The 25,863-nt window shown below is 43.6% G+C and overlaps 1 long non-coding RNA gene across 5 annotated transcripts in view; it reads left to right on the forward strand.

Moving 5' to 3' along the window:
• The window catches only part of LOC105473541 (uncharacterized), a 243,729-nt gene that overhangs the window by 57,923 nt on the left and 159,943 nt on the right, over positions 1-25,863 (forward strand). The window contains exon 4 of one of the 5 annotated variants that reach the window (XR_011615395.1): positions 18,578-18,652. The exons of the other annotated variants lie outside the window; for them this stretch is intronic. This is a non-coding gene — a long non-coding RNA (uncharacterized lncRNA). The remainder of the gene's footprint in view (positions 1-18,577; positions 18,653-25,863) is intronic. 5 annotated transcript variants of the gene reach the window in all.

Genomic DNA, 25,863 nt, shown 5'->3' on the forward strand with positions numbered 1-25,863 from the left:
CTCAAAAAAAATTTTTTTTTCTGGATTTCAAATACAATCAGGATCCTGGTAAGTTGGAAAAGCCAGGAGAACATCTCACAAGAGAGGGGATGAAAAGAAGACTTGCAGAAGGATGTTCTGTGGGTGCTCGGGATTTTGTGTACAGAGGTTCTTTGTTAGTTTGGAGAATTAATGGAGAGATGTGACTCAAAAGAGCATCACAAACATCCAATGCCTAGGAAATGCCAATGAAAGATACTCGAGATTCCTACACAGAAAACTACACACAGTTACTGAGGATAAATGGAAGGAAATACCAAGTTCATAGATTGAAAGAGTCAAGGTTGTTTCTTATTTTCTTGAAATTGATCTATATATATTTAATTCAGTCCAAATCACATCCCAGCAGATTTTATAATTGTGGAAATTGACAAGCTGATTCTATAATTTATATGGGGCCAGGTGCGGGAGGCCAAGGTGGGTGGATCACTTGAGGCCAGGAGTTCAAGACCAGTCTGGCCAACATGGCAAAAACCCATCTTGACTAAAAAATACAAAAATTAGCCAGGTGTGGTGGTGCATGCTTGTAATCCCAGCTACTCAAGAGGCTGAGGCAGAGAATTGCTTGAATCTGGGAGGCGGAGGCTGCAGTGAGCTGAGATCACACCACTGCACTCCAGCCTAGGAGATAGAGTAAGACTCCAGAGCTAAGAATGGCCAACGTCAAAGATGAGTAAGATGTATTAAACTTTAAGATGTATTTAAAACTATAGTACTTAAGGCTTTGGGTTACTAACATGATCCATGGATCATATTAGATGTACTACTGAAACTATAGTAATTAAGGCTGTGGGTTATTAATACGTTCAATGGAATAGAGAGTCCAGAAACAGACTCACACATATTTGGTCACCTGATTTATGACAGAGTTGCCAGTTGCATTACTGCTGACTGTAAATTGGTGCACCTACTTTGAAAAACACATGAATATTCTGAGACACAGCAGTTCCATATTTCAGTATATCAACGGAAATGTGTACGTGTGTACCAAAAGACATATCCACGGGTGTCTATAACATCACTGTTTCTTATAACCCCACCCCTCATTACCATTGGAAACAACCTGAATGTCCATCAACAACTAAATGACTAATAAATTATAATTCATTCACACCACGGAAGACTACATAGCAGGTTCGGTAAACTTTTTCTGTAAAAGATCAGATGGTAAATCTTTTAGACTTTGCAGGCTGTTCAGGTTCTGACACAACAACTCATCTCTGCTTTTGAATCATGAAAGCGGCCACAGAGGATACATAAGTGAACATGGCTGTGCTTCTAGAACTTTATATACGGATACTGAAACTTGAATTCCATACAATCCACTTTAGAAAATATTCTTTTTCTTTAGATTTTTTTTGACTATTAAAAAATAGAAAAACTGTTATTAGCTTGCAGGTTGCACAAAAACCTGTGATGAGACATACATGAAGAAGGACCAGCAACTGCTACACACTCCACAACACGGACAAACCTTACAGATTTGATGGCGAATAGAAGAAAAACAGACTAAAAGCAGCATACACATTATAATTCCACTTATATAAAGTTCAAAAACAGGCAAAACTAATTTATGATGATGAAAGTCAAAAGAGTGATTACCTTTGAAGATGGAATTATACAGCAGGCTTCTGCACTGTGGCTGATGCTCTGTTTTGTGATCTAGGTGGTAGCTAGTCAGATGGGTTCATTTTCTAAAAGGTCACCAATCTGTACTGTGAATTTGCCGTATCTCAATAGAACAATGTTTTTGGTTTATTTGTTTTAAAGAATCTAGGAGTAATTTAAGAGGCAATATCATGCAATATCTGAGAGTGTAGATTCTGTACACAGACTGCTAAATCCCAGTTTGATCATTAGCTGTGTGACCTTGGGCAAGTTGTTTCACCTCTCTGTTCTTTAGTGGTTCTCAACTGTAAAAAAGTGATCACAGTCGTACTCAGTTGACTCAATAGTCCTTGATACTTATAGTACTGCTGTAAGAATGATGAGTTAAGCCATATAAAGTCACTTAGAACAATGCTGGCATACCCTAAGAACTCAGTAAATGTTAGATACTATTCTTGTGGCCAATAACTTTTTTGCTGTAGGTCTTAAGCTCCAGTTTGTTAAGACATTTATAAACTCTTGATTCTGCCACAAATATACTTTTAGATTAAGCAAGGCCAGCAGCACAAAGAAGCCTTTTAAAACTCACATGTGGTCCAGCCCAGCTCACCAGGAATCTGATTCTGAAGAGTCTGGGAATAAAGGCTCAGAGTCATAAATAATATAAATATCCCTTGTCTTATTTAGAATGCACATATTGCCTGTGAATAGTTGCAGTGTCAGTAGGTGTTAGCTGAAGACTCTGAGATCTGGGATTCCAAACAAATATATACTTCCATTCTGAGCTAATCATTTTTATAGAAAACAGACGAGGCTTGTTGGGTAGGTGCATGAACAATATCTTATGCTGCTCGCCTGTTCTCTAGGCCGAGGTCCTGCATCCAAAGAGTGCCAGAGGCAGGATATCTTGACCTCCAGGAATTTTATAAGGTAAACCCTGCTCATCCACCTAAAATATTTTCCTGGAAAAAAAAAGCCAAAAATAAATAAAGTCCGAAATATCATCTAATTCCTACCCTTTATGCTCCTTAAATGACTACTGTACCATCCTGGGAGGCATTATATTCCATGACTTAAAAAAACGAAGCAAATATGCCAGGCACAGCGGCTCAGGCCTGTAATTCCAGCACTTTGGAAGGCCAAGGCAGGCGGATCGCTTGAGCTCAGGAGTTCATGACCAGCCTGAACAACACAGTGAGACTTTGTTTCTACAACAAACACACCCACACACACACACACAATTAGCCAGACATGGTGGCATGCTCCAGTAGTTCAAGCTACTGGTTGGAGGTGACAAGATCACTTTTACCTGGGAGGCGGGGGTTGCAGTGAACTGAGATCACACCATTGCACTGCAGCCTGGGTGCTAAAGCCACACGCTGTCTCAAAGAAAATTTTTTTTTAAAAGAAGCAAATAACATTTTTACCAACTGTAAATATCCATTCATCTGTTCAATCATTCAACAAATTTTATTGAGTGCTTAATATATGCTGTATAAAAGGCAAAGGAAGTTCCCGAGTAAAATAATTTTTTGACTGTATTCTTTGTTTATGGTGATGTTTCTTTAAAATTTCTGACCGTGGAATGCTACAACCCCTTCCTGTTCTTCTTTTTTATTTTTTCTAGTAACACCCATTCATATCACAGGATACACTTTGCGAAATGCTGAGTTAACTAATCTTTTATTGCTGAATACCAAGGTTTCCTAACTCTTTGCTGTCATAAATAACACTGCAGCGAACATTCTTGTACCTACAGCTTTGCACACATGTTGGATTATCTTTTTAGGATACATTTCTAGGAGTGGAATTGTTGAGTTAAAGGCTCTGTTTCTTTTTATGTGCGTAAAAGACCCTATGTCAGTTTACAAATCTTAGGGAATCACAGACTCGTAAAATATCAGAGTTGGAAGGGATCTTAGGGAGCATCAGCTCAAGCGCTCCTGTCACCGTGGGAAGACCAGGGCTTGAAGCCAGGTCAGTCTTAATGCACTTCTCACAGCTCCACGTGGGCTCCTGGGGCAGCTGTCCAGCAGAAGAAAGACATTACAGGGAAGTCAGCGAGGCGTCACGAGTGTTAGCATTTGCCCCTTCTGGCTCAGACTACGCTCTCCCTATTTTTCCTCAGGGTCTTTCTGGTTTAAGCCTTTGTGTCATATTTATGAGCCACGGGGTATTTACCAAGAAGAAAATGTCAGGAAAACAAAGATCCAATCTAGCACCCATTCTTCCCCTTGAAAACCAGATAAGAAACCAGGTAGTTTGCAAAGGGCACAGGTTTTGTGTGTGTGTGTGCACGTGTGTGCATGTGTGTGCATGTGTGCACTCTCCTGTAGTAATTGCTTTGGGAAGCTTGGGATAAGACACACACACACTACACCATGCGATACTGATTTCTCTTCAGTGCAGCTATGGCCCTCAGGCTTATACTGCCTTAAGAGAGGGCTATGTTGGGGATTGTGTGAGTTATTTCCTAGTCTGGCCCGCTGTTTCCAGTAGAATTAGCTGCCATGTGGTGAACGCATGTTTTTGAAAGATTCTTGGTAGGAGGTAGCATGCGGCTCAGGTCAACTGATTGGAGCAGCCTTCTAGGCAGGGGAGCAGAGTCGAGAGTGACTAAACCCAAACCAGACCCAGAAGCTGGGGCACTGGCCAACTCTGCCTCCAGACAGGGATGAAGATGCATTCCCTGGCGTCTCCCTTGGTATCTCTCTTGGTTGTATTTGATTTGAACAGAATCCAGCTTTCCTCAAAAGGAAAAAGGAGCGGGAGCTTCCAAGTTGCCTCTAACTTTAATTTGGGGAAAAACGACATCTTTTCTCTGTTGTACAGACACACATCACCACATCAGAGCAAATACCCCCGAAGCTCCATTCTGATTTCCGGCTTGGAAAAGTTCTTGATGTTTCACAGAAAACCTTCCCACATCCTACCACACCCATCTTATTTTTCCACCCGCCTCAGTCATCTTCTGCCTCATTACTGAGGTATTATTAATGGAACGGGAAATTGATGAAGAAATTCTTGTCGGTGGCTGGCTGGAGCTGCCCATCCAATGCCATCTGCCCAGCCTCAAGCCATCCTGGTTTCTGTGGCTCAGGAGATTCCTTTGAGACCTCAGGTGGGAGGTGATGCCAGGGAGGGCCCTGATGGGATAGTTTGTTCAGGGTATGAGAGCCCTCTTTGGTTTGCCTTGGAGTCAAATTAAGCCCCGATAATACTTGAGACAGAGATGGTGTAAGCATCTCTTTCTTTCCACGGCTTCTATCACATCCCTGGTCACACATCAGAGATTCAACAAACATTTGTTGAATAAATGAGCAAATGGCTTGGGTCTTGTCTTGATTTCAGATATATAGTCTTTTTTGGTCTATGATTGTGGGCACACACCTGTCTGTGTTTACTTTGACTTCCAGCCATGTTCACCATTTGAGAATTTCATGAGGAGGCAGGACAGGGGATGGGATACCATCTTCAATGTTAAAAAAATCATTTTTCTTCTTTGCGGAGTCCCTTCCCCGCCTCCACCTGTTGCCTGCAGTGATGCTCTTGGGCTTACCAAAAATGAAAGACTAATGCCAGACTTGGTTTCCGGCAGAGATATATTTGACATTGAGTTACAACTAGGCCCTTTGGGAAGCAGAGACAGACAGAAAGAAGAGGAAAAGGTCAAGTCCAGGTAATGGAGTAAAATTTGGACCTGGTTCCAACATTTAAGGTTTCCATGTATCCATGGGCAGTTTGGATATTTCATATGTGCCAGCGGAGGGGATGTGTTGGCACTCATATTCAGCCTACATACAGTATTCTTGACACTACACACTCTGTCACAGGTCAGAAGCATCGTTTTTGTAGCACAAGGACAGTAACCGATCACCAAGTTGGGCATCCGCTCATTGGGGATGGTAATTTGCACAGTCTTCATACATGGCAATGTGGCTTGAAAACTCAATTCCATATTTTATGTTTCTCTATTCTTTTTTGAATGTCCTGGATGTGTGAACAGTGAGTGTGTGTGTGCATGTGTGTGTGTGTGTATGTGAGAGAGAGAGAGAGAGAGACAGAGTGTGTGTGTGTGTCTTTGTGTATGCTCTCAATATGGCTCTAAGGGCTGAACTGAGTAGATGGTATTAAACTAGCACAGGCTCAGAACAGCGGCTCATGTTTGTAATCCCAGCACTTTGGGAGGCCGAGGCAGGAGGCTTGCTTGAGGCCAGGAGTTCAAGACAAGCCTGGGCAATATAGTGAGTCTCTGTCTCTAAAAAATAAACATTAAAACAATTAGCCAGGTGTGGTGGTGTGTGCTGGTAGTGCTACTTGGGAGGCTGAGATGGGAGGATCACTTGAGCCCAGGAGGTTGAGGCTGCAGAGAGCTATGATTGTGCCACTGCACTAAAGCCTGGGTAACAGATCAATACTCTGTATCTAAAAAAATCAAATACATAAAAATAAAACTAATGTACTTGTATTTATGCCAAAATGCCCTCTCCTTTTCTCCTGATAGCTGAGTAGAGAAACAAGCTTTCTGAGTGAATCTCTTCTTTCATTTTCCTGGCCTAGAATGGTGGACAGGTGCGTAACCACCACTTGGCCAATTAAACCCTTCCCCTCCCATCTTCTTTTCCCTGACTTTGCATGGAAAGGAGGGAGGCATAATAATGTGACCTGCAGTGTCTTCCCCATTTTGAGGTGTGGGCTGGGGAGGGAAACTGGGAAGGTTAGAAATGCTCCAGGTGAATTCACCTCCTTCAAATTGGCCACGCCATCTCCTGTGACTTCCTGACTTTGCTCTCTCAGTTTCTAGGAACTCTTTTTATTGCTCCTTATAAATTGACTACTAAAACATGGGTGGCTGTAAGTACTAGATAGAGCCCATAAATCTAAAACCAAGGGGACCTCCCCCTAGTAGTTCCCATGGTCATCCCCAGTCCTCAACTTCCTCATCTTTAAAATAGAAGTGCCCATTGATACGGCCCTAGGATATAAGATGGGCCTGGGAGAAGCTGTGTCTAGTCTGCAGAGTTCCTGGGCTCCTGGGCACCTAACATCACAGGCATTGTGCCAGCACAGCCTTTTGATGTCCTCCTGGCTCTGTTCTTTTCTTGTTTTATAAGCTGTAAATCATCAAAGACTCAGCACTTGTTCCTTTTAGACATCACAACTCACCCCTTTTGCTCCTATCCAGATCCCCCTTTTCCTCCTTAACTCTTCCTTAATTTATAGACTTCCATGTAAAGAGAACTACAAACAAACTGACATCTCTGAATGATGGCACATTCTTTAAATCAAAATTCAGGCTCACGGTAGTTTCACATTAGCAAAGGATAATTCTCCCTTCACGGCGTTGGCTAGGAGTCAGAGGAGATTCAGTTTGCAATGTGGAATCCGGCTTGATCCTCATTTTACCTCCTCGGCCTCCCACATAATGTAACAGCAACATCAGTTTTTTCTTGAGTTGGAACAAAAGTCTTTTAGATTTGCTCTCTTGACTTAATCATCTTTAGGTATGTATGAAATCGGTGAGTGAATGACAAAAACAAAAACAAGTTGGTGAGATTGAGAGTTCGTGGTTCTTGACCTAATGTCCAGGAAGGCACTGCCCCGAGACACTTTGATGTGTGTGTGTGTGTGTGTGCATGTGTGCATGTGTGTGTGCACACAGTCGTATATTCAGAAAGTTTCTTTCCTTCTAATACTCAGTGACTGGCAAGAACAAATTGAGAGCTCCATATATTAAAAAGAAACTTTAGAACAAAGATGTCAAAGAAGAGTAGTTTGAGACAAAGGCAGAAATATGAAATGTCTTACATGCTTTGTAATTGAAAGAAAGATAAAATGATGTCTAATAAGAATGAGTCACAAATAATTTAGTAATAAGTTATAGTCATATAAAGAAAGAGGGAGGAGGGATGGGCTGAGGGGAGTCAGAAACCAGAAGAAATATTAGAGAAGGATGGGGATAGCAGAGGGGAGGTAGAGAGTATATCTTAGTCTGTTTTGTGTTGCTATCAAGGAATACCTGAGAATGGGTAATGCACAAAGGAAAGAGGTTCATTTGGCTCACAGTTCTGCAGGCTGTACAGGAAGCAGAGCACCAGCATCCACTTCTGGGAAGGCCTCAGCATACTTCCATTCATGTGAAAGGGGAGCAGGCATCACACAGGGAGAGAGGAGGAAAGAGAGAGAGGAGGAGGTGCCAGGCTTTTTTTAACAATCGGATCTCAGGAGAACTAATAGGATGAGAACTGACTCATTACCACGAGGACAGTACCAAGCCATTCATGAAGAATCCGTCCTCTGATCCAAACACCTCCCTTCAGGCCCCACTTCCAGTGAAATTTGGAGGGGACGAATATCCAAACTACATCAGACTGTGAAGAGAGAAAGAGGAAGACAGGAAGAGACAAACAAAGATAACAAAGACCCAGGACACAGAGACCCATTCATTGATTCTACCGATTTTTTTTTTTTTTTTTTTTTTTGAGACGGAGTTTCGCTCTGTCTCCCAGGCTGGAGGGCAGTGGCGCCATCTCGGCTCACTGCAAGCTCCGCCTTCCGGGGTCACGCCATTCTCCTGCCTTAGCTTCCCGAGTAGCTGGGACCACAGGCGCCCGCGACCTCGCCCAGCTAGTTGTTTGCATTTTTTAGTAGAGACGGGGTTGCACCGCGTTAGCCAGGATGGTCTCGATCTGCTGACCTCGTGATTTGCCTGCCTCGGCCTCCCAAAGTGCTGGGATTACAGGCTTGAGCCACCGCACCCGGCGCTATCGATACTTTTTGAGTAGAGCTCAAAACGATTTTTTCCACCAGAGTTCTATATTGCGCCACACCCTTCCCCATGTGTTACTTTCACTCTCTCCATAAAGCCAACATAGGTGGATAAGGGAACTTGACTATGGATGGGGGAAGCAGGAAGCTGAGGTCTGCAAAGGCAAAGGTAGAAAGGAGAGCAATTCTAGGTGTACCCGGTCGGAAGGTGCTGTGTGTGGGAGGGAGTGTTTCTCAGCACCATAACCCACGTGGCTGAAGGTGCTCTGGGCTGCCCAGGCAGATGGGCACCCTTGACCACCCGCCTTGCAAGAGTTAAGTCTTACAGGTGGCACCTCTGACTAAACACCATTTTCCACTGCTGTGATGAAATTTTGAGTGACTACTGGGTAACTGGAGGTTTAGAGAAAGCTGGGCTGAAGATTAAGTCATTTTTATGAGAACCACTTGGAGTTTTTGTTATAAATGCATACACCTAACACCTCACTTCCCAGAACCCAAATTTGGTAAGTCTGGGAAGGACAGGAATGTAAATTGTTGAGGCACCCTGCAAGTGATTCTTGTTTTGTTGCTCTTTTTTCTTTGGTTATTTTGGAGATCTCTGCCACCTAGGTTGGAGTGCAGTGGCACGATTGTAGCCTCGACCTCCTGGGCTCAAGTGCTCCTCCCACCTCAGCCTCCCGAGAAGGTAGGACCACAGGTGCATACCACCATGCACAGCTCTTTTTTTGTAGAGAGGTGGTTTTGCCATGTTGCCCAGGCTGGTCTTGAAATCCTGAGCTAAAGCAATCCACCTGTCCCGGCCTCCCCAAGTTCTGGGATTACAGGTGTGAGCCACCACACCTGGCCCCAACTAATTCTGATGCAGGAAATCCTGGGCTGAAACTGAACACCTCCATTCATTGCATGTTTCAAGCCCCGGCTTCTGCTTTTAGGTTCCATGCTCCCAGAAATGTTAGACTCTGAAAAAAGTCACAAGAAGGGTTGGATGGTGTTAGGAAATGATGAGTGTCATTGATAACTTTAAGGCCATTACTTCCCCTAGATTTATTTGCTTTCTTTGTGTGGTAGACTGTTAATGACCCTCCCATAGATTTTGACCAACCCCGGAAAAAAATCAGAAAACTTTCTTCTGCATCATAGGTGGGTATTTCCTGTATATCCTAAAATACACCCTCCCTAAAACCCTGTTTCTGCCTGAGTGTTTTTACCTGGCCTCTAGGGTATTGTCAGTCAGTGCTGGACCTTGCCAGAAGCACCAGGGAGTTATCGCTAGGATGGACTCTCATGCAGAGATAAATGGGAGTTGGTGGATAAATACCCCAGCTTCCTTGCCTCCTGAAGAGACGGTTCTGAAGCATCTTCTATTCAGTCTATAAAAAGCCCCAGTTGCCCACGCAGGAACTCACTCAATCATGTCAACAACTTACACCCAAATCATTGTCCCAGAATCTACTTGGGGGGAACCAAAACTAATACTTTTTTTTTTTTTTTAATTTTTAAATGCTCCTTGTAGCCTTGAATACATTTTCAAATACAGCTGGAGGGGAGGAGAAACAGCTTTTCCTCACCCATCCCTAGGTTCACAGCCGAGGATCCTGTAACAAGAGACAGATTAACAAGAGAAAAGCATACACATTTATTTAATGTAAGTTTTATGTGACATGGGAGCCTTCGTAAGGAAATGAAAACCCAAAGAAACAGTTAAACTTGTGTATTTTTATACAAAGTTTGGTGAAGAGCGGGTAGTTGTGAAGAACTATAATTGGACAAAGGGAGTCTGATCTAAGGGAATAAACTGGGGAAAACTCAGCAAGGCCTGTGTGATCAGTGTGAACTTTCAAAGACAAGAAAGTTCCTTTCCTCTGGGTACACGAAGGGCAACTCTGGAATGAGAATCTTACGACCTGCTTCAGGAAAGAAGGGTTGGGGGGTGGGAAATGAGAGGGAATTTCCTGCTTCTGCTGTTTTCTCAAATGCCAACATGCCATATTTTGGGGTAGCATGTCCTGAACCACATCATGGCCAAGATGTGTGTCAGCAATAACAGGGCACAATAAAAATTCGCTTAACCGTGAGTCAGAAAAACAAACAAACAAAGAGAAATTTAGTAACAACCTTGCAAACTCCCTAGCTGCTGTACATATTTCCTTGTCATCTTATAATTCAGATAACCGCTCAACCAAAATGGCATATAAGAGACCAAAAAGATTTTTTTGTTAAAACGCTTCATTTACATCTCATTCAGATTTGATCAAGGGGTACACTATTATTTGAGCTTGACATTGCCTTGGCCTGTGGGTGACCAGTGGTGCTGCCACAATTTTCAGTACCTGAGCACCTCCAACTCCGTAATCAACTGGTGCAGAGCTTCACACAGCCATGAGACTACATTGTCACCCCATGGCATTCCCTTGCATTTGAAATGGGCTTTGTAGAGCTTCCATATATGTTATCTTGCTTGTGCTAAATAACCATCTTGTGGAGCAGTCAGGGCATGCTGCTCTATTCTCTATTCTATGGAAATAGAGGGTTACAGAAGGCAAATAGTTTGACCAAAGTAAAAATGTGGAAGTGTCCATTATTCATTCATTCACTGGACAGTTAGTTCAAGCTAAACAGCCTTTCCTAAGCCTGCAGAAAGAACGCTCTATTCAAAATTGTTTTCTAGACATTTTTCTTTTTTGCCTTCTATTAAATGGTTGATACTTTTTATTAAACAGATTCACCCCATGAAGTCACAGGTCTTCACAACCCTATCTACAAATTGTAGAGAAGTGAATCACCTCTGCCCCCTTCTTCCCTATTGTCAGCTTGTCAGCAGCAGAATTCCAGAGATGGTGAGCAACCAGGGTGATCCACAGGTTCTTTGGCACTTCCAACAGGCAAGACCAACCCTCAGCCCTCCTCTTGCCCCCTCCCCGTGCCTGCTGGTGCCCATTCTTTTGAGCCTTTAGGTCTTGTGGGAGTCTTGCTCTCCTGCCCACTCTATAGAAACACACATTCCCACCACTCCCAGCACCCTCCAGCCTTCCAACAACGAGCATTTATAGCTGCAGCACTGCAGCTGGGAGCCATAAGGCATGAATGAATGTGTGTCCACAGTTTGGAGCCGATTTTTGTCAGGAAGGTACTAAACACTTCATAAATTAAGTCCTTGGCGATCAAGCTACCTCTGATATCAGATTAGTCATCGCTAGCCATTCCCTGCACAAAACCCAGGGGACAGATACACCGGATGGTGCCAGGATTTTTCCTTTTCTTTCTTGTTCTTTTTAATAGAAAATGTGTGCAGAGGAATAAGCCACTCGTCCTGCACTGCACAATACAGATGAGTGTGATACACATTCCTCCTGGTTTTCCCAGCTCTCCAGCCTTACTGTCCTTTTCTCAACATATCCTGTGTGCAGAATGGCTTTTGGCGGAGTGGGAGAGGCTGGCAAAGACCCTGCCTGCCTTGGACTCTTCCCTAAGCTTTGGGTGCACCAGGAACTGTTGTCAACACTGTGTATGCTTAGAGAAATTCAGTCCTTACTGCTGTCTTACAAGGGACTTCCTGCTATTGTCTCCATTTGACAGCTGAGGAAGCTCAAGGACTTGAGTAACTTATCCAAGGCCGTGTAAGTAGTTCATGGCAGAGCAAGGATTCATTCCACCTGCCAGGGCCCCCAGCCACCCACTGCAGTACCTCTGCTCAGGTACATCAGACCCATAGTCAGAGCTACTCTGCAGGCACAACAGGGCAGGAGACGTTGGGGTAGGGGCACTAATCTCAGTCCAGTAATGCCTTCTTATTCATTTATTGATGCAATAAACATATGTACTCAGGACCTAGCAGCAGTTTCTGCTACTCTATTAAATTATATTGAAATATATAATTACTTTACTCCAATATATAAGTCATGCAAATTAACTCAAATATATGTTCCAATAAACAAAGTAATTCAAATCAGAGCTTCCCTCATTGAACAGAAGGTGGGGGCACAAAATGCCAAAATCCCCCATCTCTAGAGGTGGCTCTGAGGCGCTCCTCAAACCAGGTCACTAAGGATATAAATTGATAGTTTTCCACGTATATTTAGGAGGCACTGGTATTGAATATGGGCAAGGGCAAAGCAGGGTGACAATGGCACCAGTAGTTGTGTTTTCTTCAATTTTCTGGAACCCCTGAGCTCTGAACACAAATTCGCGTGATTCTTAATGCATCATAGTTAGTTAAATGACAGGACAGGTTAAAAACAAAGTGTGCTGTGCAGGACCATGAAACATTTCCGTATCCCATGTGAACCACGGGTGCAATGGGAATAGTTCAAAAAAAATAGATGTTAGTAACTCAGGTACACTGTGTTCCTCTGCAGGGATTCACTAAGGAAAGCACAGTTATAGCTATGCACAGCTTATGGACAACTGTTCTTAAGAGTAATAACATTGAATTTCCCAGTATGCTTTTGCCTGCAAATGAGAAGAACATAACTTAAACTAGCTTAGACAGAAAGGAAATTTATTGACTTTCACAAGCAGGGGACAGCAGTTGATCTGCCCAGAGCACAGTGAAGACTAGAGGTGTTGTCCTTCTCTTTCCTGTCTTTCTTGTCTCTGCTTCTTAATACTTGCTGATCAATTTCTCTCATCCTGCAGGTGGGCAACCTGCATATGCATTCTGGGTTATGGGGTTGCCATCAGCTCCAGCTGCCCATTTTCCCAATACCTAGATTTCAAAGCCACGAATTACTTTCTTACTAGCTCCAACAGAGAACTCTTGGGACCTGGTTGGCTTGGATTGAGTCACATGCCCAGCTCTGAAATAATCTCCAGAGTCACTTGTTCTCTGATTGACTAGCTTAGGTGACATGCTTGCCTTTGGGAGAGGGCAGTGGGTACCATGATTTTCATCCTCCTGGGAGCACAGTAGGAAAGGAATTGTTGCTCAGAGGAAGGGAAGCAACGTCATATATTCACTACGAATTGCCATCATTATTATTTGAGATGGAATTTCGCTCTTTTACCCAGGCTGGAGTTAAGTGGCGTGATCTCGGCTCACTGCAACCTCCGCCTCCTGGAGTTCAAGTGATTCTCCTGCCTCAGCCTCCAGAGTAGCTGGGATTATAAGCACCTGCCACCAGGCCCGGATAATTTTTGTATTTTTAGTAGAGACGGGGTTTTACTATATTGGCCAGGCTGGTCTCGAATTCCTGACCTGAGGTGATCCAACTGCCTCGGCCTCCCAAAGTGCTGGCATTACAGGCATGAGGCACTACACTCAGCCTACAAATTATTTTTTTTATTTTTGGGGGACAAGGTCTCACTCTGTCAGGCTGGAGTGCATTTGCACAATTACAGCTCACTGCAGCCTCAGCATTCCCAGGTTCCAGTGATCCTCCCACCTCAGCTTCCTGAGTAGGTGGGGACTACACGTGTGCACCACTGTGCCTGGCTCAGTTCTGTATTTTTTTTTTCTCTTTTTGTAGAGATGGGGTTTCACTGTGTTACCCAGGCTGGTTTCAAACTTCTGGGCCCAAGCAATGCCCCCCACCTCAGCCTCCCAAAGTGCTGGGATTGCAGGCGTGAACCTCTGTGCCCGGCTACTACAAATTATTTATCAACATTCCGTGACTAGAGTGACCAAAAGCCTGAATTCTCTCATTCTTTGATTTATTATTCATTTGTAAAATCTCTGAGGTTATGTACTGGGGGCCAGGCGGTGTCTGTGTTTTGGTGTCCAAATTAGTCTCCTTGGGCTGCCGTAACTAAGTGCCACACACTGGCCAGCTTAAACAACAGACATTGTCTCGCAGTTCTGAAGTTCAGAAGTTCAAGATCAAATCAGGGTTGGTTCCTTCTGAGGGTTGTGAGGGAGGATCTGTTCCATGTTCCTCTCCTGGATCAATCACTGGCAGCCCTTTGGTCGTAGAATCATCACCAGGCTTTCTACTTTCATCTCCATGTGGTGCTCTTCCCTTGCACATGATGGTCTCCAAATTTGCCTTTTTTTTTTTTTTGGAGATGGAGTCTCACCCTGTTGCCCAGGCTGGAGTGGTGCAATGGTGCAGTCTTGGCTCTCTGCAACCTCCATCTCCCAGGTTCAAATGATTATCCAGCCTCAGCCTTGTGAGTAGCTGGGATTACAGGCATCCACCACCATGCCTAGCTAAGTTTTTTTTGTATTTTTAGTAGAGACGGGGTTTCGCCATGTTGGCCAGGCTGGTCTTGAACTCCTGACCTCGTGATCCGCCTCGGCCTCCCAGAGTGTTGAGATTACAGGGGTGAACCACCGTGCCTGGCCCAAATTTGCCCTTTTCATAGGGACATGAGTCATGTTGGACTAGGGCCCACCCCAACTACCTCCTTTGAATTTTAGTACCTCTATGAAGACCCTATCTCCAAATAAGGTTACATTTTGAAGAACTGGGAGGTAGGACATAAACATATAAACTTTGGGGGTAGGGGGGCTGAATTCATCCCACAAGGGTATTGTAATCATAGGATAGGTCAAGCAGTCTAAGGAGGGGGCAGGATGAGGCTTAGGATGAAATTCTCCAGCTCTTTACGTCCCAGAAGATACTCCCTCTCCTGTTACAAAAATTCACTGTATTCCTAAACTTTGACTGAGAAGGAATCCTGGTCCAGATATTCTTTTAGTCAATGAGCCTTTGAGCAACAGAAAAGATAATGTTTAAATCTAGTTTTCAACTACTTTCTTTACTAGGGATAAAATTGATCTAAAGTTTCACCTTAAATTTGACCATCTCATCTTAAATAGTTTCGGTGGCTTTCTATTGTCTAAACATTTAGACCTAATAGATCTGGAAGGAAGCCCAGGAAGCTGAGTCACAAATAGATCTTAGTTAGATAATTCTGATACAGGCCACGCTTTGAAAAATGCTGGCCCATGGGATAAGAATTACACTCATAAGTATACCATACGAAGTTCTCCGTGACCTGTGTCTTGCTTCCCTTTTCCATCTTTTCTTCCATGCCCCCTCTGACACCTCAACAAACATTACCCTTTAGAAACTCCTTGGCCAGGCGTGGTGGCTCATGCCTGTAATCCCAGCACTTTGGGAGGCCGAGGCAGGCAGATCACCTGAGGTCAGGAGTTCAAGACCAGCCTGACCAACATGGAGAAAACCCTTCTCTACCAAAAATACAAAATTAGCCAGGCGTAGTGGTGCATGCCTGTAATCTGAGACACTCGGGAGGCTGAGGCAGGAGAATCGCTTGAACCCAGGAGGCAGAGGTTGTGATGGGCCAAGATCAAGCTATTGCACTCCAGCCTGGGCAACAAGAGTGAAACTCTGTCTCAAAAAAAAAAAAAAAAAAAAAAAAAAAAGGAGGGGGGATGGAAATTAAACTAACAGAAAAAATTAACAAGAGAAAAGAGACACAGTTTTATTAATATTTATGTCCACAAGAGTTCACAGGAAATAAATGGAACTCAAAATAGTGGTTAGACTTGGGGGCTCATAGGCCCTTTGAAGAGCTCTATAAGAGGGTTTTGGTATGAAACACAGCTTGGGCTTCAAGTGATGACACATTGTAGGGAAGTGTCTAGAAAATATATCAGGGACTAAAGGAAGATAAGGGGTATTCTAGTAAGATCCATTTACACCAACTTACCTTGGCATTAATTCCCTGTCTTCAATAAGAAGAGTCACTCTTCTGTCTCTGGTAAAGGAGGATCACCTTCTCAAGGGGAGATATGTCCTACTTTTAGGATATAAGGGGAGGGCAGGAAACTCTTTTTGCATCTATTGATTCTTAGTTATCTTCAGGTTAAAATAATTCTTATGCCAAAATAACATATTTTGGGGTGGCATATTCAATTTTAATCAGGAAGATGGATAAAAATGTCAAGTAAAACAAATAATTACAAATTTTGGCAAATCTTACAAATGAAACAACGACAATATGGGAAATAGGTTGAGAACAAAGCAAGAGACACAGTTTGGATATGGTGGTCTTGGAAGGCCTCCCTGAGAAGGTGACATTTAAGCTGAGACCTGAAAGAGGAGAAGGAGCATCAGTGATCAATGAGGGAAGGGATCTTCATGCAGAGAAAGCAACATGGGAAAAGGCCTTGAGGTATGAGAGACTGAAATACAGACTGCGCTGGTCACGGTGGCTCACACCTGTAATCCCAGCACTTTGGGAGGCCAAGGCGGGTGGATCATCTGAGGTTGGGAGTTTGAGACCAGCCTGACCAACACGGAGAAACCCTGTCTCTACTAAAAATACAAAATTAACTGGGCATGGTGGCACATGCCTCTAATTCCAGCTACTCAGGAGGATGAGGCAGGAGAATCACTCAAACCCGGGAAGCGGAGGTTGCCGGGAGTCGAGATCGAGCCACTGCACTCCAGCCTGGGCGACAAGAGCAATACAGACTAGCCATGGCCAGACCACATAGAAAAATACAACTCGAATCTACAATCTGCAGCAACCTGCACAAGAAACCATTTCATTAACCAGCTCAGAAAGCCAGACAACTTTCTAAAAGTCAGATTTATAGGAAGTCAGACCACTCACAATTGTCAACAATCAAAGAAACCAAGCTAAATCCATATGACAATTGGCTTCAAATGGCCAGGAATATATGAGGGGACTAAAGGAAGATAACTGGCAGTTTACCTAAGTTTTGTTCCTGTTTCTAAATTAGGATCAATCTGCCAGGCTCCATGGCTCACGCCTGTAATCCCAGCTATTTGGGAGGCCGAGGTGGGTGGATCATTTGAGTTCAGGAGTTTGAGACCAGCCTGGCCAACATGGTGAAACCCTGTCTCTACTAAAAATATGAAAAATCAGCTGGGTGTGGTGGCGCATGCCTGTAATCCCAGCTACTTCGGAGGCTGAGGCAGGACAATCACTTCGACCCGGGGGCAAAGGTTGCAGTAAGTCAAGATCGCACCACTGCACCCCAGTCTGGGTGACAGAGTGAGACCTGTCTCAACAAATCAATGAATAAATAAATAAATGAATAAAGACGAATCACAGAAGGCTAAGCATGTTCCCCTAACCAATCACAGGATGCCCCGCTTTTAGCGGGCCTACCTGCAGCTTCCTTATGCCAACAGCCTCCAATCAGGGCACACGTGAAGCCTTCCCTTTTTCCATTGTAAAACTTTCCCACTCTTCTTCCTGTTTCTGAGTCTGTCAAAATACAAGTGATGATGGCTAACTCCTTTCTAGTAAACTCTAAGCAGCTAGCTTTGCTTGCTCTCATTTGGTTGGTCTTCATATATTTCCATAGGTGAAAAGGAGAAATAAGAAATCAAGGCATTGAGAAAGCACAGGGACTGAGCCTAGCGGGCTGGAGAGAGTGGGATGGGATGCAGCTGGAGACAGTGAATGAATGGAAGCCGGGTGAGGGAGGGCCATTAGTAGGGGTTAAAACTTTATTCTAAGTGCAATGGGAAGTGCTATGGTCTGAATGTCAATGTTCCCCCTCAAATTCATATGTTGATGCTTAATTTCCAATGCAAGAGTAGTAAGAGATAAGGTCTTGGGAAGACTATGCCCTCATGAATGGAATGAGGGCCCTTATGAGAGAGGCCCATGGAGGCTTGTTTGCCCCTTCTGCTGTGCGAGGGCACACTGAAGTTGCCATCTAAGAGAAAGTGGTCCCTAACCAGACACCAAATGTGCTGGTGTCTTGATCTTGGACTTCTTAGCCTCTAGAACCACGAGCAGTAAATTTCTGTTGTTTATAAATTACCTAATCTAAGGTGTTTCAGTACAGCATCCTGAACAAACTTAAGCCATTGAAGAGTTTTGAGCAGACAATATTCCACTCTGATTTACATTTTAAGATCACTCTTGCTCCGGAGCAAAGATGGAAAGGGTCAAGGATGGAACTAGGAAAATCTGTCTTGGACCAGGAGGGCAGTGGAGGTCGAGATACATGGGTAGATTTAAGATAGATTTTTGGTTCAGGCCAAGTGTGGTGTCATTTACAGAGATGGATATGATCGATGGTTGTTGGACAATTAGTTGTTGATGGGAAAGGGGAGACATTTAATTTTGCGATACATCAAAGTACAGATGACAAATAAGTAGTCAGATATTAAAGTCTGGAACTCAGGGGACTAATCTGAAATGAAAACATGTCTTTTGGCATATCAGCACATGGATAATTTTAACCATGAGAATTGATGAAATCTTCTAGGGAAAGAAATGGAAAGGAAATGGGCCCGTCCATCTGGTGATTGCACAGAGGAAGATGAACCAACTAGACTGACAGGTAGGAGGAAAAGCAAGGATAATGTGGGACAGAGCAGCAAAGAGAGACAAGAGTGATTCACTGTCATGAATGTTTTTGAGAGGGCAAGACGAGACAGGGAAAGATCTCTTCATCGCCTTGCCAAATAGAGGTCACTGTCAACTTTGTCGAGTAGTTTTTGGAGTGACAGAGTTGGAAGCTGGATGGAAGGGGGCATAAGAATAGAAGTGAGAAAGTGGAGAGAGTATGGCTAACCCTCTTGCAAGGTCAGCCTAGAAGGAAAGTAGCAACACATGGCAGAGTGGGAGACCACAATATGCCTCCCCCAAATATAAAGAATTGTTGAGCTGAAGACAATTAAGAAGCAGCAGATGCAGGAAAGCTCTCTGCTCGCCCTCCATTTGCCTAAAAGCAGGGCAAAGATTTGGAAAGGCAAAAGGTAACCTGGCCCCTCTCTACCAGGGAGAACAAAGCTTAACCACTGACGTCACCTTTACATGTTTATCAGCCTGGAGATGGTACCAGAGAAATCTACGTTCACAAGCTTCACTAGCTAGCCCTTATCTGCCATTTCTTTGCTTTTTTATTGCTAGTAGAGACTCAAGGTTCTTTTTGCTTGTCTTGTCACTTCTCTAAAAATTTACTATTCTTTGTTGAGGGTGCTATATAGACTGGAATTCAAAGTCACCTCTTTGAGAGCTACTCATTCTCCAGGTGTCTTCCATGTAGAAGTAAAATGTACATGTGCATAAAGTTCTGATAGTTTTTTTTTTTTTTCTCGTTAATCGATCATTTGTAACACGGATCAATTCCAACCAAGAACCTCTGCGAGTTACTGTCTTTTCTCTACAACAGAAGATGGTGGGATCATCTTTCTTTTTTTTTTTTTCTTAAAAGAGGAGCTGCATTAGCTTCCATGCAGATGGAAATGATCCAAATATTCATGGTATCTTTGCTTTTTAAAAAATGTCTAATTTATTTGTGTCATTGTAAAGCAATATTCAACATGTTTTGTTTTGCTTTTATAGGTAATAGAAAAATTCAGAAAGTTTCAATGATTTCCATAAGGCCACATGGCGGGGGGAGTCAGTGACTGGATCATGACTTTACCCATGTGGTCTCCAAGAATAAGGCCTTCTTCAGCCTGCCCTGCCCCACTTTCCTGATGTTGATTAAAACCCAACAAACCATTATTAAGTGGCCATATGCCAAGAATTTTGCAAAATCAGAGCGGAGTATTATCAGAAAATGTTTAAACCCAGAGCAGAGTATTATCAGAAAACATTGAAACCCACTACAAAGATACACTGGAGAGAAAAAAAAAAAAAAAAAAAAAAAAAAGACAATTTGTGAAATTAGCCAAGGAGGAAAAGGATTCCTTAATCCACCAACCAAGTTCATCAATAGTTAAGTGATAACTCCTTCCCTTCCCCGGCATCCTGTATTTCCCAAACAGGGGCTTATGAATGGAGGGTGGGGAATCTTAAACGTTAACTTCTCTGCACTTTTTTTTGGCTTCATTTGTAGATTTCACACCTTCTCTGCTTCCTTCCTCCAGGGTGTTTTTATTATTGGAGATGAGAGCCAGGTGAGGAAGCAGGGCTTGGGGCTGGGTAGTAGAGGGTTCACCTAAAGGAGGGCTTTGTTGGGGATCCCTTGACACCAAAGATTCCTGCAAGCCCTGCCTAGGACAGCAGATCATTTGTGGGTGAATGAGGAAGCACCCCTTGAAGCCCCTGGACTTGGTTTTCCATGCCTTGTTTTTCCCCAGAAGGTTGTCCCCATAGCCCCAACCCCAAACAGCTCAAGTGAGCAGACTCTTGTTTCAGACTCCGCTAAGAATTCTCGGGAGAGTGTCTCCATCTCCCACCTGAATTATCACCTTTTTTTCTCAGAAGGTTCTGTGATGTGTGCGGGTCAATTGTCAGGACGTCTAAGTTAGCCATGGCTGTGTTAGCTTAGCCGTCTCTACTACCCATGGCCACTGTCCTAGCCTCACCAGGCTTCTCTTGGGGAGTCTATGGCTTTGAGTCTACGAAGTCTGCAGCACTGAACCTGGCTCTACTGCTTACTGGGTCTGTGATATTGGTGCTCCTGAACCTCTCCAAGCCTCAGTTTCCTCAAAAGGGGATAACTCTACTCACCTTACAAGTTTAATATATATATAACACCTACTTTGTCAGGCATGCCGTAAACGTGAATTAGAATCCTCATAACCATCCTAAAAGCAGGATTCTAACATCATCAACAAGGAAAAACACTCTATTTTCTCCAAGGAAACAATGCTTTTCCTAAAAAGTTGAGAATTTAGACCCGGACTCAGCTGAGCTGTTTTACTGATTTTTGCAAGAGCAAGAGTAAGATGACCCATACAGGGAAAATCATCCTAGACTAAACTTCTAAAACCATAGATGTTGCCTATCAATTATAACCCAGGTGGGGCATCTTTTCTGCTGCGACATGCGTACCCGTCAGCAAACATGCGATGAGCTCCCACGTTCAGACCTTGGTCTGTCAGCTGTCACCACTCCCTTATCTCCTGCTGGAAAGGCACACCAAAATACAGGCAAGTGAAAGCAATATTTATCCTGGGAAAACTTGGGATTTGCCCTAATTTTCAAAAAGAGTGAACTTGAAACTTAGGCATTTAAATTAATTATTGTGTAATATATTACACGTGTTGGATTAGCTTCTAGTTAAAGCTGTGTGTGGCATTGGAAGGTACTTCGGTGTTTTAAGCAGGATCTGCAGGAAACAGCAATACCTGTAAGACGAGATCTTTCTCATGTGTGGAGAAAGCCGGAAGTTTCTTTGGACAGGAAGTTAGGATGACTCCGATTGGACTCGGTGTGTCTGTAGGTCTGGCCCTGTGGGAGCTTATGACATTGAGAGACCTACAAATCCCCTGACACTCTGGGTCCTGAAACTGTTCCCCACAGCACAGGAGATCTGGCAAAAAGCTGTGTTTGTGTCCTATTTCCTAAGAGAATAACATTTTAAACCAGTTGTCCAGGAATTGTTTCAAGGCAATCTTCTAAGTACTCATAGAATAAACAACTCTTGCTTTCTGCTTTACTCAAATACTTTGTGTCAAAGAGATTCTCAGTTAAGCATGAAAGGGGACTTGATTTGAAGTCCAAGCTCTGGCTCCAACAGCTTTTTTTTTTTTTTTAAATATATATATATTTAGATTCATCAGCTGCAGGTAAAGGGCTGGATGGCCCTTAAAGTACCTGCCAGCTCTACCTTTCTATGATACCAGTGATTTTGATACCATTTATTGACTGCCCACTGTGTTTCAGGAATTGTTTTGTTGTTTAAAGTGCTATGCTGTTATTAGCTCATTTACTCCTCTCGGTAATTCTTTGATGAAGGTGGTATTTGTACTTCCATTACACAAGTGAGGGATCAAAGGGAGAAACAGAAACCTCTAAGTTCACTTTGTGAAATGGGATCCTCCCCTTTGCAACATGGCTCTGGAGACTTGCTCTTCGCAATGACATTTCCAAGAGAAAAAATTACCCAATGACACTTGGTAAAGCATGGTAAGTGTATTCATCCATTTCCATGCTGCTGATACAGACATACCTGAGACTTGGTAATTTATAAAGAAAAAGAGGTTTAATGAACTTACAGTTCCACCTGGCTGGGGAGGCCTCACAATCATGGTGGAAGTCGAAAGGCATGTCTTACGTGCCTTACGACGGCAGGCAAGACAGAATGAGAGCCGAGTGAAAGGGGGAACCCCTTATAAAACCATCAGATCTCATGAGACTTATTCACTACAATGAGAAAGGTAGGGGGGAAACCGCCCCCATGATTCAATTATCTCCCACCAAGTCCCTCCTACAACACGTGGGAATTATGGGAGCTACAATTCAAGATGAGATTTGGGTGGGGACACAGCCAAACCGTATCAGTAAGGAAGACTATTCAGGACCACTTCGACAGGCATAGGGACCACTCCAACAGGGTCTTGCAGTGGGGGAGAGAGACTGAGCTCAACTTTGAATCTAGCATGGGCAAGTGGGAGTTTACAGCCAAAGAACAGGGTGGGGGGTCAGTGGGTGGAAAATTACCAACAGAAAACAATACGAATAAGGGGGATCCTGACTAAACCTACCTAACAGGATTCTTGCTGAAGACCTACCAGGGTGACCTGACATCACCTGGTGGGTGGTGGAGGTTGGGGCACCTGAACACATATCAAGGATGATTTAGATATCCAGGATTGGGTGGTTCTGGCTAAACTGACTTACCAGGGTTCTTTGCTAAAACTCGATTTTACGAGAAAGTGCATAGATGGGCCTAGGAGAAAATTCACAAGTCCAACTAAAGTTTGGCTAAGCAAATAATCTTTGTCACACTGGATTGCCAATTTTTTTTTTTTTTTTTTTTGAGACGGAGTCTCGCTCTGTCACCCAGGTGATCTCATCTTACTGCAACCTCTGCCTTCCGGGTTTTGAGCAATTCTCTTCCTCAGCCTCCCGATACTGGGATTACAGGCATGTGCCACCACGCCTGGCTAATTTTTGTATTTTTAGTAGAGACGAGGTTTCACCATCTTGGACAGATTGGTCTTGAACTCCTGACCTTGTGATCCACCCACCTCGGCCTCCCAAAGTGCTGGGATTACAGGCGTGAGCCACTGTGCCCGGACTGGACTGCCAATTTTATGAGGCTATAATAGAAATGAGAAGTAAGGCAATGAGTGAATAATAATCATTTATCACTATCAAATCAATAGCCAGTATTTATTGTGCAAAAGGACATGACATTTTCTTTTATTTAAAACATAGTCACTTAGTTTACAGACTTGAATTCTCACATTTTCTTAGCAGAGGAATTAATTTCTTAAGAAACGACAACACTAAGGGGCTATTAAAATGCCAGAGCATTTTAATATGGATGAGAATTTGATAATAGATCATTTCGCTTGAAATAGATGGGCTCTTAAGTTAGGCTTAGACAAGGATTCTTTTTCATTGCTCTTCACGTTTAATACTGATTGATCAATGATAGACAGAAAAAGGAAAGTGATGTACAAAACACGGAAGTGAGGTACAGAAACAGCCGTATTGGGGCCGGGTGCAGTGATTCACACTTGTAACCCTAGCACTTTGGGAGGCCGAGGTGGGCAGACCACTTGAGGCCAGGAGTTTGAGACTGTCCTGGGCCACGTGGTGAAACCCTGTCTCGACTAAAAATACAAAAATTAGCCAGGAGTGGTAGTGTGTAGCCCTAGCTACTCGGGAGGCTGAGGCAGGAGAATCACTTGAACGCAGGTGTTTGAGGCTGCAGTGAGTTGAGATCACGCCACTGTACTATAGCCTGGGAGACAGAGTGAGACCCTGTCTCACAAAAGAAACAAACAACAAACAAACAAACGAAACAGCCAGATTGGCTGTAGCTCAGCTGTTGTCTTATTTGAACAATTTGAACAGTTGGCTGCCTTTATTGGCCAAAACTCAGTGATTGGCATAAGAGTAAGTTATGGTCTGTGTAGACTGTAAGTTAGACTGTAGTTCACTATGCATAGAGAAACTTGTAGGCCAAACTTAAAATAGGCAAGGAGACAGCTTTAGGCTAAAGTTAAGTTAACAAGTTTATTTACAACCTCTGTGCACAGGGTTTTGCCTCCACCTGCAGCATTTGAAGTTGTTCCTGGGGGTCCAGGGTATGCTCGTGAGGAAGGATAGTCCCGGCCCCTGGAGAGAGTCTTCAGGCCTGGGGAGGCATCCATTGGGCTTCTTCTTTCTTGTGCTGTGTTGCTTCCTTAGCTAGGCGCTGCATCCTGCCTTCCCCCGGACACCGCAGTTACTCACACACTGGGGCTCTGGAGGGACCCGGGCCCCAGAGCGGGGAGTATCTTCCTCTTCCTCTCTGAGACCCTCTCTTTATTAGGTGACAGAACGGTGTTTCCTCCACGAGAGTGCTGGGAGCTTTCAGTCCTAATAGAACTTGATTTTAGTCTCTTTGAAAAGCAAACATGAGTCCGGGAAGGCTGGCCTGGAAACAGTGGCTTGCTGTACACACCATCGTTTTTCTCCTCTGATTGGGAAGTCCTTGTTACGGGTCACACTGCTTCCCTGACACTTTTCTTTTCCATTGAGTTGTGCCTGGACCCTCAGGCTTTCTGAATGTAGATTTCTGGCCGACAGCCCCCAAATTGTGTTAGGCATGCTTGAACATGCCTGAACTTGGAGTAGAAATAGCTTAGGACCAGGCTGGGGATAACAGAGCAACCCACATAAGGCTTATTTCCTTAAAAAAATAGATGGATTTGTTTAAAATTCAATTTCCTGTTAAAGGAATTCCCAAGTCCAGTATCCACTGCTCTTCTCTGCAAAATTTTAAAGAAATTATTACTTAAAAATAATTCCTCTAAAGAGACTCTTGACTGCAGTTAATATTTTTAGCAAATATTTTTGGTTTCTTTAGAAAAGAGGTTTTTTGGTTTTTTTTTTTTTTTTTTGGTGGAGCGGGGACAGCCTGGTGATAAGTATCAGCTGCATTAACTCTGCTTAAGGGGCGGGGTGGTGCCAGCAAATCCGCCAAACACAGGCTTTCAATGAATCCCTTCATTTTAGGCAACCATGCTTCCCCTCCACCAGTTACATTGTGCAGATGGTCTCTGGTCTTCTCTAACTCCCTCCTGTGCTCCAAGCTGCTGCATTCAGCCGCCTGTTGCTCTGCCCATCCCACCTGTCAACACTCAGGCATTCCTTCTATGTCTTCTGAGGAAATTTGTTGAAATTAGTGATTTCCCCCCTTCCTGTTCTTTTAATTGCTCAAGGATAATGTTTTCATAACGTCTCATTTTTATTTCAGAGAACTTTCAGGAAGGCACCATTGGTCTTGAGCCGGAAGCCCGCCTTTTAGTTTTGAAGAGAGAGGGCAGTACCCAGGCTGTGGGGCTGCCTGGCAGATCGCGGAACATGAGTCCCCTTCAATGTGGCTCTCTTGTCTGCATGCCAGGGAGCTTTCCAGCAAATCCATAGTTGGTTCCAGTTCTCCCTTCAGCCACTTTTATTTTTTTTTATATTTTTTAATTGTGCAAAGTACACATAAAATAAAATTTATCATTTTTATGTGTACAATTCATCAGCATTAAATACATTCAAATATTGTGCAGCCACCATCAGAACTTTATCATCATCCCAAATGGAAACCCATACCCTTTGGCAGTGACTCTCTCTTTTCCCCTCCTTTCTCCCCTGTGGAGAGGAGGA

This window comes from Macaca nemestrina, chromosome 17 (assembly GCF_043159975.1).
Source record: "Macaca nemestrina isolate mMacNem1 chromosome 17, mMacNem.hap1, whole genome shotgun sequence".
Lineage (NCBI taxonomy): Eukaryota > Metazoa > Chordata > Mammalia > Primates > Cercopithecidae > Macaca > Macaca nemestrina.